Genomic DNA, 8,954 nt, shown 5'->3' on the forward strand with positions numbered 1-8,954 from the left:
GTTGCCTCACAAGTTATAAAGCATGTCTGCAGGTGTCTATCTTTCTTTCTCCCTCTTTGTCTTCCTCTCCCTTCTCAATTTTTCTAGATCCTATCCAAAAAAATTAATTAAATTTTTAAAAAGGTTGTTTTATCATGAGCAATTGGGGTTTATCCCAGGGATGCAAGGTTGGCTTACTATACATAAATCAATCAATGTGATCTATCACATCAATAAAAGCAAGGCCAAGAAGCCACATGATTATTTCAATAGATGTAGAGAAAGCCTTTGCCACAATCCAGCATCCCTTCATAATAAAAAAAAAACTACAAAAAAAAAAAAGAAGAAGAAAAGGGAATAAATGGAACATTCCTTAAGAGAGTGAAGTCCAACTTCATATTCAGTGATGAAAAACTGGAAGCAGTCCCCTTTAGATGAGGTACTAGACAGGGCTGCCCATTATCACCATTACTAATCAGCATAGTGTTAGAAGTTCTTGCCATAGAAACCAGGCAAGAGCAAGGAATTAAAAGGACAAGGGTTGGAAAGGAAGAAGTCAAACTCACTATTTTCATATCACATAATAGTATACATAGAAAAGCCTAAAGAATCCAGCAGGAAGCTTTTAGAAATTATCAGCAATATAGTAAAGTCTCAGGCTACAAAATTAAACAAAAGTCAGTGGCATTCTTTGTGTAAACACTAAGTCAGAAGAAGAAAAATTCCAGAAATCAATCCCTTTTACTATGACAACAAAAACAATAAAATACCTAGGAATAAACCTAACCAAAGAAGTGAAAGACTTTGATACTGAAAATTATGAGTCACTATTCATGGAAATTGAAAAAGACACAAAGAAATGGAAAAATATTCCGTGTTCATGGGTTGGAAAAATTAACATAATCAAAATGAATATATTACCCAGAGCCATATATAAATTTAATGCAATCTCCATCAAGATCCCACCCAATATTTTATGAGAATAGAACAAAAGCTATAAATGTTTATCTGGAGCCAGAAGATGTCTAGAATTGCCAAAACGATATTGAGAAGAAAGAACAAAACTAGAGGCATCACACTCCCAGATCTCAAATTGTATTTTAGGGCCATTGCAGTCAAAACTGCTTGGTACTGGAACATAAGTAGATACACCGACCAGTGGAATAGAATTGAGAACCCAGAAATGAGTCCCTGTCAATCTTTGACAAAAGTTCCCAAACTATTAATTGGGGAAAGGAGTCTCTTCAACAAACTGTATTGGAAAAATTGGACTGAAACATGCAGAAGAGTGAAACTAAACCACTATATTTCACCATATACAAAGGTAAATTCCTAATAGATCAAGGACTTGGATGTTAGACCAGTAACTACCAAATACTTAGAGGAAAATGTTGGCAGAAATCTTTTCCATATAAATTTTAAAGACATCTTCAATGATACAAATCCAATTACAAAGAAGATTAAAACAAAAATACACCAATGGGACCACATCAAATTAAAAAGCTTCTTTCTGCACAGCAAAAGAAACCACTACCCAAACAAAGAGACCCATTACAGAATGGGTGATCTTTAGATGTCATAACCAAAATATATAAAGAGCACACCAAACTCAGAAACAACAACAACAACAAAATAATAACCCCATCCAAAAACGAGGAAAGTATGAACAGAATTTTCTTTTTTTTTCTTTTTTTCTTTCTTTCTTTCTTTTTTTTTTTTAATTTTTTATTTAAGAAAGGATTAGTGAACAAAAACATAAGGTAGAAGGGGTACAACTCCCAAAAGGCAAGCAGACCTATGAAAAAAATCCTCTGAGTCATTGATTGTCAGAGAAATGCAAAGAAAGACAAGAAGAAGATATCAGTTCACTCCTGTGAGAATGTAATAAATAAGAATTGGTAGCAACAACAAATGCCAGAGAGGTTGTAGGGGGAAATGAACCCTCTTGCACTGCTGGTGGGAATGTAAATTGGTTCAACCCCTGTGGAGAGCAGTCTGGAGAACTCTCAGAAGGCTAGAAATGGACCTACCCTATGACCCTGCAATTCCTTTCCTGGGGATATAACATAAGGAACTAAACCAAAAAACCCATCCAAAAAGATTTGTGTATACCCCTGTCATAGCAGCACAATTTTTAATAGCCAAAACCTGGAAGAAAACCAGGTATCCAACAACAGATGAGTGGCCAAGAAAGTTGTGGTCTATATGCACAGTGGAATACTACTCAGCTAGTAAAAATGGCAAATTCACCTTCTTCACCTCCTCTTAGATGGAGCTTGAAGGAACCATGCTAAGTCAGATAAGCCAGAAAGAGAAAGATGAGTATGGGATGATCTCACTCATAGACTGATGTTGAAAAATAAGAACAGAAGAGAAAATACAAAGCAGCAATTGGACTGGAGTTGGTTTATTGCACCAAAGTAAAAGACTCTGGGGTCAGAGGGCGGGTTCAGGTCCTGGAACATGATGGCAGAGAAGGACCTAGTGGTGATTGAATGGAAATCTGAGAAATTTTACACATGTACAGGCTATTGTATTTTACTGTTGACTAAACCGTTAAACCCCCAACAAAGTAATTTTTTTGAAAAAAGGTAGGAAGTCTATTTTAGGTGTGTTTCTAGGGGTTTATGGTTTGGGTAATATTTGCTTGAGCTTGATAGTTAACGTGGAGGTGTACTAAGGATATTGTCTGGGAAGATGTAGTCAGAGTTAAGAATAGGACTAGAAAGCTAGATTAGGATAGAGTTGCTCACAAACTTGAAGAGAATATATAATACAATTAACTTTACAACATCAATCTGACCCAGGGCCCATACATATTCACATTTAGCACAGGAGCCTGTGTAATCTCTGAGTCCTTGTTGGTTCAAGCGCACAGTTCAGAGTCACAGTTCTAGGGACATTCTAGGCTGCACTCATTTCACGACCAATCTTCCTTGAGTAGCAGAGTAGGATGGCCAAGCCTCCGTTCAGAGAGTGGGGCAGTCCTTGCCACTGCTGATTTATAGTGAGGGTAAGGTTCTGGAGAGGCACACAAAAGGGCTTATGATGATGTTTCTGATGGAAATGAACAGTGATGGTGGGGAGATTGATCTATTACAGGTCTATGATACTCATAACTATGTGGGAATCTAAGGATTCCCTGATTAAAGCCCCAGATAATGGGGTGGCCTGATATTGACCAAAAAGGCATCATTAAGTGAACGAGTCTCTTGCCTTTTCCATCTTTTGTAGTCCCTTCTTTATCTGACGAGCCTGACTTTCTTCTCCCAGCTGTTAAAGTATTGGGTGTCATTTGTTGTATCCAAACCATTATTAGGTTTATGAGATCTGGCCTCAAGTTAAGGAGGAAATACATCTAGGATTTTAGTGAGGTCTAAGTTAACATGAGATACATGTCTATATAGAAAAAGAATGGAGAGCTAATCAGAGAGTGAATCAAAAATAAGGAAGTTGGAAACTATATGAACAGGAAGGTGGGAAGACTGAGAGCAAGAAACTCACTAAGTGAGAAAGGGGGAATAGAGGGAAAATACTTAAAGATTTGGGGAGAAATAGATTTGAGGAAGGATATTTTCCCTCATGAAATTGTTAGAGAATTTTTAATTCCTTTTTGGGTCCTCTAAATTCTTTATTATTTTCTTTTTTCGTTGAGTAGAGTCAGACAGAAGTTGAGAAGGAAAGGAAAATAGAAAGGTAGAGAGAAAAATAATACTCCTATAACACTGTTTCACTGCTTATGAAGCTTACCCCCTGCAGGTAGGAACAAGATTTGCACTAAGGTCCTTGTGCACTGTCATGTGTGTGCTTAACCCCACTATCTGGCCCAAGCCTTCCAGATTCTAGTATTAGGAAAGATTTGTTGTTGTTGTTGTTATTGTTAGAAAAAAAATTTTTTCTCTTTGTTTATTGGGGGATTAATGGTTTATAGTCAACAATGAAATACAATGGTTTGTACACTTTCACATAACAGTATCACCTCCACTAGGTCCTCCTTTGCCATCTTGTTCCAGGATCTGAACCCTACCTCCCACCCCAGAGTCTTTTACTTTGGTGCAGTACACCAACTCCAAGTTCTGCTTAGTGTTTTCCCTTCTGATCTTGTTTTTAACTTCTGTCTATGAGTGAGATCATCCAATTGTTAGGAAAAATTTAACCAAATATTAGATAGGCCAGTAAGTACAGGAATCATTTTTGTGCTAAGGAAATTTATTATAAGAAAAATTAAGGGGTGGAGGAGATAACATAATGGTTATGCAAAATAGGAAGAGAAAAAATCTCATGCCTGAATCTCCAAAATCCCAGGTTCAATGCTCCATGCCACCATAAGCCAGAGTTGAGCAGAGCTCTGAGAAAAAGAAGGAGAAGAATAATTAAGGGCAAATTTATTTGGGAAATTGCAACACTCCTTACACCCAGTTCCTAGAACAAAGGCAAAGGGACAAGGAATTTTCAGTTTTCTGAAAATTTTCAGTTTTCTGCTTTAGTCGCAATCCCTCATTGTTTATATCAACTGTCAAGTTGTGTTCACACTGCTGACTCTACTTCATAATTGACTTGCCATGTTGGTTGTCTCTAAAACCTCAGGAGTGGAGTTATTTTCAGGTAATCCTGGCTGTATGTAGGTGCCAGTCTACAAATCTACGATTATGCAAAGCCTAGCCCCTGGGGTACAGTTTTTCTTTACTATTTCTCTTTAAAAATGAACCATCTCATAGAGTATCTTTTATTTTGTTGATTTAATTACTGTTGACAAGTCTGTTGGATAAGAGGGGTACAATTCCACACAATTCCCACCAGCAGAGTTCCATATCCCCTCCCCTCCTTTGGAAGCTTCCCCATTGTTTATCCCTCTGGGAGTATTCACCCATTATGGAGTGCAAAAGGTGGAAGTTCTGACTTCTGTAATTGCATCTCTGCTGGACATGGGCATTGACAGGTCGATTCCTACTCCCAGCCCGTTTCTATCTTTCCCTAGTGGGGCAGGGATCTGAGGAGGTGAGGTTCCAGGCCACATTGGTTAGATCATTTTCCAGGGAAGTCAGATTAGTGTCATGGTAAAATCTGCAATTTGGTGGCTGAAAAGCATTAAAATATAAAGCAGAACAAATTGTTTAATAATCAGGAACCTAGCAAATGAGATTTGGATCTTCGTTTTGGAAAAAGCTAGGAACTCTCTTTTAGGTATATTCCAAGGGGCCCATGAGTTTACTAATTTTTGCCTGAGTCCAACAGCTAACAGGGAGGTGGGCTAAAGATATTGTCTGGGGAGACAGTGTCAAAGATGGAAATAAGACTAGAAAGCTGGATCAGGGAAGAGAGTAGCTTTAAAATATGGGGAAAGTATACAAATACCATTAACTGTAAATCCTATAGATCTGATCAGGGGCCCATATTCAGCACAGGAACTGTGTAACCTCTGCATCCCTGTAGGTCTGAGCTCATATTCCGTGGTCATAGCTTAGAACATTTTAGGCTGCACTCATTTCAGGATCCATCTTCCTTGAGTGACAGAGTATGTTGACCCAACCTCCCTTTGGAGAGTGGGGCAATTTCTACTATTGTTGTTCTACATTGAGGGCAAGGTCCTGTAGAGAGAGACCCACAAGCAAGTTCATGATACTGTTCCTGATGGAGATGACCAGAGATGGTGGAGAGAGAGAGATTTATTAGAGGTCTAGGCCCAACGGATGGAATATCTTTGCCTTCTTGACTATAGGCTAAAATTTTGCATTACGATCTTTTCTTTTATCATGAAAAGGAAAAAAAAAGAACTGGTAATAGTTAAACTACTAGGTTATTCTTTTTGTTTTATGATAACAACTTTATTTGACTCAATTCATAAATATTCACAAAGGGGAGGTTGGGAATCTTAGTTCATATGGTGGACCAGGATAATAGTTTTGTGAAGATTAAAATATACCTTTCTTGGGGAAATGTAGAATTTTACCCTCATAACAGCATAAATCTTATAACTTATCATCCCCTTAATAAAGTGATGCCAAAGTGGGGGGGGGGGGTCTATTAAGCATATAATGAAGATCTGTGCTTAAGTAAAAAGTGATAAAAAAACAATCTTATCCCACTTTTGAGGAATTTATAATCTGATGAGAAGATATGTATTTATGCTCATTCTTTATTTAAGAAGACTTACAGAGAACAAAAACATAAACAGCAAGAGAAAATAAGGTAAGCACCTTCCATACTCAAATATACATATGTAAAACTGCCTGTAAAACACCAACCTCTCAATACTGACTTATGCAGACAAGCAGTGGTAAATCTGTTACCATGAGCAAGTGTTGGAGAGTGAATCTTCTGTCTAGGAAGTCCAGACTGTTGTTTCCATGAGGTCTGAGTGGGCCGACCCCAGGCAGAGTCTCCCTCTCTGGGTGGAGAGAATGGCAGGTTCCTCTGACCTCCTGAACTAATGATGGATGACTTCTCCGGATGGGGGCTACCTTTCTGCACATGCCCTCCTCTCCCCTTAAAACAAAAGCCATGAATTACTGTACACTGTGTTTGGCCAAACTTGAAAACCACCGCAAACTCCTATTACTCAACTGTCTCCTTCCTCTGAAGTACCTGTAATTCACCCCTGGGGGGAAATTGCATTGTGAGCTTGTGATCAAACCTTGTATGGTAACTCTTCACTTGTGATCAAATAGTTTGTAGGTCAAAATATGACTATGCATTATGTTACTTGGTGTTTGGGTTAATGATTACCTTAACCTTCTCCTTGTGCAATGGGTATATCTGCTTGCTTTCTCCTTCAATAAATGAGTTGACCCACTGAGGCTCTCCCAGAGCTGAGTGCTTGTCTCTGTGAGCACTTTGCCCTCCGCACAGGGACTCCCATGGGGCTGCTCTTACCCCCGTTGCTCAGTGGCAGAAGAGGTGGGGGATCTGGAGTGACGTGTAAGGGCTAGACTTTATGCCCCCAGTCTCCATTTCCAGATCCTGTTGCTTCTGCTGTTGCTTCTGCCCACATAAACACTCTCAGCTCCACTTCTACCTATTCTGTTTCCATTGCCGCCTTCCTCAATGACCTTCCTGATATTTAGAGATTATAATCTCACTCAACCCTTCCATATCCCTCAGTCTTTTCTGTTAGTTACCCTGTTGGGGGCATTTTAATTTGTATTTGAGTTATTTATAAAGACACTATACCTCTGAGTACAGCAGCAACTATGAAAACTGTTGTCTTTTCAACTGTGTAAATTTGTCATGGTCTAATACATAGCATTTAGAATTAAAAAAAAAAGAGGAGAGAAAGAAAGGATAAAGGAAGGAATAGGGAAGCATAAAAAAAAAAAGGAATGGAATGGGATAAAAGAAATGGAAAGAAAGGAAAAGAGAAAACCTGGCAACACCTTTTCTTTTGCCTCCAGAATTATTGCTGGGGCTCGGTACCTGTACTAAGAATCACTGCTCCTGGGGACTTATTTTTTCCCTTTTAGTTGCCCTTGTTGTTTATCATTGTTGTTATTGCTGTCACTGTTGGATAGGACAGAGAGAAATCAAGAGAGGAGGGGAAGACAGAGAAGGAGAGAGAAAGACACCTGCAGACTTGCCTCACCACTTGTGAAGTGACTCCCCTGCAGGTGGGGAGCCTGGACTTGAACTGGGATCCTTACGCCGGTCCTTGTGCTTCACGCCATATGCACTTAACCCACTGTGCTACCACCCGGCCCCTGGCAACACCTTTTTTTATATGAGTGTAAGAGATAGAGACATGAAGGAGGAAAGGAGAGAGACCTGTAACACAGCTCCACTACTGATGAAACCTTCCTCTTCAGGTGGGCAACAGGGACTTGAACCTAGTTCTTCACACACGTTAATGTTTACACTCCAGCAGATATACCACCTCCCTCCTACCCTCCTTTCCCCCTAATATTTTTATGTTTGATGTACTTTTTTTATATTGTTTTCAGTTATCATTTTTCCTTTCAAAATAAGTATTGTCATGCTATATTTTTTCATAACCATATTCATATTATGTTTGATACGGATGTTTTAGTTGGGCCTTTTGATAACTTAAATCACATATCATTGATGTATATGCAGATAACAGTGTTTACACTCATACTTTTCTCCTGCTCAAATAGCTTCGACTTGATTTTCTTTGCAATCATTCACTTTATTTTTAATGTAGTTGGAAAGCATAGAAATGATTCAGAATAATTTTTTTTCTGCACATAATTTTTTTCTTTATTTGAGGTATTTCACAAAAACTAGTTTATTATACATTTATTTTATGAATATTTTTCTCAGTTCTATGGCTCAGAGAAATCTGATTTCTACAACTGTACTGTTTATAGTTTTAGACTGTGATCCCCAATCATGTGGAAGGACATATATCCTAAGGAACAATCTGTAATAACCAAAACCTGGAAGCAACCAATGTGTCCAACAACAGATGAGAAAGTTGTGGTCTATATATACAATGGAATACTACTCAGCTAATAAAAATGATGAATTCACCTTTTTCACCTCATCTTGGATGGAGCTTGAAGGAATCATGCCAAGTCAGATAAGCCAGAAAGAGAAGGATGAATATGGTATGAACTCACTCATGGACAGAAGTTAAGAAATAAGAACAGAAAAAAAAAAAAAAAGAAAGAAGAACAGAAAGACGAAACACAAAATAAAACTTAGACTAGAGTTGATGTATTGCACCAAAGTAAAAGACTCTGGTATTGTGGGGCGGAGGGGATTTCAGGTCCTAGTGTATGATGGTGAAGTAGAATCTAAGCTGGAGGTGACATAATTTATATGCCCAGGAGAGGAACTGAAGGATCATAGGGTAGGTCCATTTCTAGCCTTCTGAGAGTTCTCCAGACTGCTCTCCACAGGATTTGGACCAATTGACATTCCCAACAGCAGGACAAGAGGGTTCATTTGCCCCCACAACCTCTCTGGCATTTGTTGTTGCTATCATTTCTGATGTATGACATTCTCACAGGAGTGAAATG

At 38.6% G+C, this 8,954-nt stretch overlaps 1 long non-coding RNA gene across 1 annotated transcript; it reads left to right on the forward strand.

Moving 5' to 3' along the window:
• Positions 1-6,767: 6,767 nt before the first annotated feature.
• On the forward strand, positions 6,768-8,462 carry LOC132538310 (uncharacterized). The gene is made up of 2 exons (XR_009549705.1): positions 6,768-6,897; positions 8,301-8,462. It is a non-coding gene; the product is annotated as an uncharacterized LOC132538310 (long non-coding RNA).
• The last annotated feature ends 492 nt before the right edge of the window (positions 8,463-8,954 follow it).

This window comes from Erinaceus europaeus, chromosome 4, assembly GCF_950295315.1.
Source record: "Erinaceus europaeus chromosome 4, mEriEur2.1, whole genome shotgun sequence".
Taxonomy (NCBI): domain Eukaryota; kingdom Metazoa; phylum Chordata; class Mammalia; order Eulipotyphla; family Erinaceidae; genus Erinaceus; species Erinaceus europaeus.